Genomic DNA, 7,424 nt, shown 5'->3' on the forward strand with positions numbered 1-7,424 from the left:
TCTCTACCTATGTCTCTGCCTCTCTGTGTGTGTCTCATGAATAAACAAATAAAATCTTAAAAAAAAGTACCCAAAAAACTAAACCTTTGATATGTTAAGTCACTGGTTCTCAAAGAGGGCATTTGATAATATCTGGAGACATTTGGGTTGTCACAGTGAGAGGTCGGATGGGGTGAGACATCTAGTGGGTAGAAGGCGGGGATTCTGTTAAGTGCCCTACAATGCCCAGGACAGCCCCCCTCAGAGAATTACTTGGCCCAAAATGTCAACAGCACTAAGGTTAAGAAACTCTGCTCTAAATGTGAGCACTGTGAGAGAAAAGATTTGTTATGGCTCTGTTTAGAATCCTCCAATGGCTTCCATCACACCCAGGATAAATTCTGGACCTCTCCCCTTGATCTACAAGGCTCTGCAGGATGGGGATCCTGCCCACCTCTCTTACCTTTACATCCTAGCCTCTCCCCCTCCCTCACTTGATGCCAAGTAGCTTTGCCTTCATCTGACCTCTTTTAGACTTCAGGGCCTTTGTACCTGCTGTTGCCTCTATCTTAAATGCACTTCCTCCTGCTCTTCCAATTACCCAGGTACAATTTACATGTCCCTAGCTCAGAGACACCTTCCTTAACCACACAGTCTGTATTAGATCCCCTACCACCCAGTGATTCTCCGTTATCACACTACATTACCATTATCAGCGATCACAACAAGCCTGATTTATAATGAGGTAACATGCTGGTTACCCAGGAGGGGAGAGATCTGTTTTCCCCATGGAGTGTGAGGACATGAGGAGAGCACCATGCCTATGTCATTTATTTCTGTCTCTCTGGCACCTGGCACAATAGCTGGCACATATGTAAAGGTAAAAAATAAATGTGTTGAATGAATGAGTAGATGAGTAATGGGTAGAAAGAGCAGAGTCTTTGCAGTCGGACACACCCCTGGACTGAATTCTGGCTCCACCACCAGCTGTGAGTCATCGTCACTCTCCAAGCCTCCATCTGCTCATCTGTAAAATGGACGTAAGAATCTCATCTCCCAGGCTACTATGAGGATGAAAGACAGCAAATGCAGAGTGCCGGCATGATTCCCAGCACAGAATAAGCACTTGTAAGCTGTGTGCTGAATATCAAATGCACAGATAAACACATTTCCCTGTGTGCTGTCATTTTGAAGGCGAAAGCTGGGAAGGAAGGTTGGCAGATGAAGTTGGGATGCCAGAACCCAGTTTACCCAGCACCTTCTGCTTCTCTCTCTCTATCAATGATCCCACCCCCCTGCTTCAAGACCATGAACTTAGGTCCCTTCTCCCAAAGTCAAAGGACCCAGGCTGTGGATTTTCCTGCAGCCTGCCTCTGCCTTGCAGGATCCAGGAGTGATGCAGCCATCATTAGGGTCTCTCTAGTGAGATTCATAGCCCCTCCCTAAGGGTGTCTCCCACCCCCCTGCCTCTATCTGTGTCCATCTAGACCATGCAGGAAATGAAAGTAGGCAGCAGATCATTTGCAATAAAGAGCTCCGTGATTCCCTGTGATGTCTGCAAAAATGAATATGATTCAGGGCCTCTTTCTTTCAAAAAGAGTCTCATAGCAAACTTGAGGCCCTAAAGGAACTTGGATCGTTTCTACCTCTGGGTGTGTGAAGAGTGGGGATGGCAGGCAGGATGCAGAGAAGGTGGTGAACTGGTGGAAAGATGGGTGCAGAAGCCCCATCTTATAGGAGAGACAGGAATGTGAGGTTGGGAGCTCCCGCCTGGTTTCAGTGTCCACACTGAACCTCCCTAAGTCTCATTTCCCTCAGCTGTAAAAGGAGATGGCAACAGGCCCTGCCAGGTTAGGTTATCATGAAAAGCAAATGGGGTAAAACTTGTACAGCACCACTTGACCTTGGCTGACCCAGGTAACTTGCTTCCAAAGAGTAGGTATGCAAAGGGCTAAAGATACCTTAATAGTAGAGAAATCTACAAACCTGGCCTCAGGTCTGGTGATCAAAGTTAATGTCAGTGATCGGTGACTTCAGTAGAGTCACTAAAGCTTCAGCTTCACAAGCTGGACTCCAAACAGCCTGACCTGGATAGGGGTGCATTAAGATGAACCAGTTTTCTCTTGCCCCATCTCTGCAGCCAGGCTCTCTGGCCACCCTTCTTTGGCACTTACTAATGACACCTCAGGCAGTTTACAACCCCAGGGCTCTCTGGGGTGGAGATTTTAGATCCCCTCCTCCCAGCCAGTGCTGTGGATGCACCAGCTGTCCTCTTCAAGCCTGGTGGTGGAGCCTGTTTGGGGTTGGAATGTGTCCCTGCAGGATGCCTGGGTGGCTCAGTGGTTGAACGGATGCTTTGGGCTCTGGGCATGATCTCAGGGTCCAGGGATCGAATCCCGCATCGGGCTCCCTGCAGGGAACCTGCTTCTCCCTCTGCCTATGTCTCTGCTTCTCTCTCTTTGTCTCTCATGAATACATAAATAAAATCTTAAAAAAAAAAAAAAAAAAAGGAAAAGAAATGTGTCCCTGCCATCAAATGATGGGTTGAAGTCTCAACCCCAGTGTCTCAGAATGTGACCTTATTTGGAAATATGGTCATTAACAGGTGTGATTAGTTAAGAAGAAGTCATATGGAGGAGGCTGGGCCCCAATCCAATATGCCCAGCAGCCTTATAAGACGGCCACATGAAGACAGAGACGTAGGGAGACGACCAAGCAAAGATGGGACAATTGGAGTGATGCATCCACAAGCCAAGGGACACCAAAGACTGCCAGCAAACCACTAGAAGCTAAGAAGAGGTAAGAAGAGGTGAGGAATGACTCCCCAACAGACTGCAGAAGGAGTGTGGTCTGCTGGCACCTTGATCTCAGACTTTCAGCCCCCAGAACTATGAGACAGCGTCCTATTGTCTTAAGCCACCATGCTTGGGCCTGAGAAACTAACACAGGGCAGAAGGAAGGGTCTGCTTTTCACGACTTCACGGCTTTCAACATCTTCTGAGGGATGCCCCCATTCCATCATTGCCAGGTCTCTGACTTGCCCTCTGTGCCCCCTCCCTGGAGCCCCTCACCTGGCCTCAGGCTCCTCTGCTCCCTCCCTGCAGTGAGGCTGGTGTGGGGTTGAACATGGTAAGGCTTCTTCCCCCACTCTTTCTTTTCAAATTCACTGATTTGAGGTTGGGAGTGACACTCAGGCCCCTGTGATGAGCCGTTTTCTCCAGGCTGTAGAAATCTTAGTACCTCTTGTATTCAACTGGAGCCTCAAGCACCAACTTCCCAGGTGGCAGGACAAGCCCCGCTCACCATCCCGTTACTCCAGATTGCAAGCCCAGGTGGGTTCTCCAGGCCCCCAAATGATCCTTGTCACACCCCAGCCTGTACCTCGGGTCTCCTGGCATTCACCTGCTTGGGCCCTGCTACCTACAATGACCTAATGACAGGTGACTCCTGCAGAAATATTCTGGGGTCAGCTCTTAGAAAATGTTTTCCCTTCCCCAGTAGAGTTAAATGGCTGGATGAATAAATGAATGAATGGAAATCTACTAGAGGAGGAGGTTCTGGAACTAGACTGTGTGAGTTCAAATCCTGTGACCAAGATTAGCTGTGTGACCTTGGTCAAGTTACTTCTCTGTCTTAGTTTCCTCATCAACATAAGGACACTAACAACACATACTCTTGAGGACCTTGTGGGGATTCAGGGAGATATTGCCAACAACAGATTTTGTGCATGACGCCAACCAAAGTTAGCTACTTTGTTATCCGGGTACAAGTCTCAGTATCTTTCTGCCTCATCCTGTGTCTGTGCTTAGAACCTAATTTCCTTAGGTCCAACCTAATCTTTTTCCACCCATTGGGTTTGGCTAATTCATCCAGGGCTGAGTAATTTATTATCACAGACAGTGCTCTGGAGACAGAACAAAGGTTAAGATGCTATGGGCTGGATGCATGAGGGAGAGACACATTTTTAGTTTGAGGAAATAGGATATGTAGAAAAACTGTACACATGCCAAAAGGGGGCCTGCATGAAATTAAGCCTCTTGACTTAACTGCCGATTAAAGCATTACAGCAGCAGCACAGGCTACAGTCTGCAGCCAAGCTGCTGAGACGTCGTGTTGGAAAAATGACTCCAGGGCCCCCTTTAAAAATAAGAGCATGGCTTGGTGGCCATGTACACAGGGAAATAGCTGCTGTTTCAGAAGTTCTCCTCCCTCTCCCTTATTTAAAGCACCTAGGAGATTTGACAAAATCCAGCAAGAGATGAGAAGGTAGAAGATAATTGGTGTCCCACCCAGTCCCAACCCCTGGGGACCCAGCAGGGCGGGGGAGGGGGGAACTAAATGAACCTCAGAACACTGCAAAATATGCAGCATCATAACACAGACTGTCTTCAACCGTGTGCCTTCTGCTGTGAGAAAACTGGCGCTGAGCAAAACTTCTGTATCCTGCAAGTGATGCATGCACAGCACCTGTCAGCTCTCAAACCATTTCTGTGCTCTGGATCTCCAACATCCTGTGGGCCCAACCAGGGAACACAGCGGAGGCACAGAGGGGTGAGGCAGTGTTCTCGAGGTAGCTGAAGGGGTGAAGCTGGGACTGAGTCCTAGGATCCTTGGAGGAAAACCCATGCTCTCTTTCACCGGGCTACAGTACCCCTGTCTGCCTCTTTCTGCCAGAATGAACCCAGGTCCAGGTCCGAGGTCTGAGATCTGGTGGAGGAGATGACCCCCTAGGAAGAGAATGGCCTGCTAAAGAACATAAGGTCTGTGGCCTCAATTTTTGTATTTGGTAGCAGAAGGCAATTCCAGATGGACCCAGATGTCTGGAAAACATCAAAGGAAGAATCTGAAGAAGCAGGATATGTGAAAAATCTCTGGTGCACTTGGAGGGCATTTCGGTCAATCCGTGATTAAGTTTTCCCTGCTTCTCCAGACCTTGAAGTGTATGAGGCTGGGGGGAATAAAAGGAGCTTCCTTAGCTTTTTCTTAGTAATTTGAATGGCTTGGAAGGTATAAAATCAGCTGGTTGCCAGTCTAGTGAGAACTTCTGGTAAAGGTGATGGTATAACCTACCTCATGAACACAAAGATGATACCAAAGGACGTGACAGGCATTACACAAAGAAAACTCAACTCTCAAGGTCTTCTGGGCATCCATAAACCACTAAAGTTAGTTTCTTTCTAGCTACGTGAGATCAGAACCCTCTGAATGGCATCATTGCCAGCGGCCAGCTGGGCAAGGAAACTAAAGTTTATGATTTCCAGTTTGTTTTTGGCTTCTCCTTCTCCCCTCTTCCCTCTTTTATGTCATTCCTCTTTTACCCATTTTCAGATGGTTCCCCTCTTTATTTTTTTTTTAAATTTTATTTATTTATGATAGTCAGAGAGAGAGAGAGAGAGAGAGGCAGAGACACAGGCAGAGGGAGAAGCAGGCTCCATGCACCGGGAGCCCGATGTGGGATTCGATCCCGGGTCTCCAGAATCGTGCCCTGGGCCAAAGGCAGGCGCCAAACCGCTGCGCCACCCAGGGATCCCCGGTTCCCCTCTTTATAATTAAGTAGCGTGCAAAAAATTAACTCAGTATCTTTGAGCTAATCTTTGACTCCAGTACTTGCTAGCTGGCAAAGGCCCTTTGGTGAGTCACTTAACCCCTTGGGCCTTGTTTTTCTCTTCTATAAAATGGGGATACTTGCCCCTACCTCTAGGATTATTCTGAGGATTGAACCAGAGAGATAACCCATGAAAAGAATTACACACATGCCTGGCATCCAGTAGAACTCCGGCTAAAGTCACCATTTCTGTCAGTTTCCTATGGTAACGGTTGTTGAACACTGACCTCTGTGCCTCAGAGCTAAAATATAATACATGAAGACAGAGTTTAGGGTAAAGAGGAACAACAGCTTTATTGCTTTGCCAGGCAAAGGAGGCTGCAGCAACCTAAAGCCTTCAAGATTGCAAGCCCTCCCAAAGGTCAGGGCTGGAGTGTTTTAAGATTTCATTTATTTGACAGAGAACACAAGCAAGGGGAGCGGCAGGCTCCCTGTGGAGGGACCAGAGAGCCCAATGGAGTTTCGGGTTCAATCTCAGGGGCCTGAGATCAGACCTGAGCAGAAGGCAGCCGCTTAACCAATTGAGCCATCCAGGCCCCCTTGGATGTTTTACAGGGAAATCAGGATCTAGCTGGTTTTGACAGGAATTGTGTATGTGCTGTCAGCCTCATTTATCATGTCTTTGGGGGTGGTATTTTATAATTTTTGTTCAACTTTGTGCTTTAAAGCCATCTCATAATGAATTACTGCAGATTTAGTGGCTTAAAACAACAAAATTCTCCTTTGGTTCTGGAGGTCGGAATTCTGAAATGAGCTTTACAAGGTGTGATGTATTGATTTATAATTAATATATATTTAGTCTTCAGCCCAGTTCCTGGCACAGAGCTCCTAAAACCCTTGGAGTTTCTTTTTTTTTTTTTTTTTAAATTTTTATTTATTTATGATAGTCACAGAGAGAGAGAGAGGCAGATTCACAGGCAGAGGGAGAAGCAGGCTCCATGCACCGGGAGCCCGATGTGGGATTTGATCCCGGGTCTCCAGGATCGCGCCCTGGGCCAAAGGCAGGCGCTAAACCGCTGCGCCACCCAGGGATCCCAACCCTTGGAGTTCCTAAGGGAAGACAGCAATAAAGGTGTCTTCTGTTATGTTGATGAGTGACTTTTGGAAAGCACCTAAGGATTGGGGCTGGTTGCTAGAAGAACCAGAACCCAAGGTATAATTAGAGGGTTGGAATTTTCATTCCCACCTTCTGACCTCCACTGAGGGAAGAGAAACTGGAGATTGAGTTCAATCACTAATGGCTGATGATTTAATCAATTGTGCCTATGTAATGAAGCCTCCATAAAACGCTCTAGAAAAATGCTCTAGAAAGACAGAGGTCGGAGAATTTCCAGGTTGGTGAGCATGTAGAGATTTGGGGAGATTTGTGGCTCCCTCAAAGAAGGTATGGGATCTCCATCCCCTTTCTTTTTTTTTTTTTTTTTTTTTTTTTTTTTATTTTTATTTTATTTTATTTATTTATGATAGTCACAGAGAGAGAGAGAGAGGCAGAGACACAGGCAGAGGGAGAAGCAGGCTCCATGCACCGGGAGCCCGATGCGGGATTCGATCCCGGGTCTCCAGGATCGCGCCCCGGGCCAAAGGCAGGCACCAAACCGCTGCGCCACCCAGGGATCCCTCCATCCCCTTTCCTGCATACCTTGCCTTAATGCATGTCTTCCATCTGACTATTCTGGAGTTACATCCCTTTATAATATAAACTGGTAATCTAGTAAGTAGAATGTTTCTCTGGGTTCTGTGAGCTGCTCTAATAAATTAATCAAACCCAAGGAGGGGAGGGGCGCATTGGAACCTCTAATTTAGAAGCACAGGTGACGGCCTGGACTCCGAGTGGGGGCAG

This window comes from Canis lupus, chromosome 20 (genome assembly GCF_011100685.1).
Source record: "Canis lupus familiaris isolate Mischka breed German Shepherd chromosome 20, alternate assembly UU_Cfam_GSD_1.0, whole genome shotgun sequence".
NCBI lineage: Eukaryota > Metazoa > Chordata > Mammalia > Carnivora > Canidae > Canis > Canis lupus.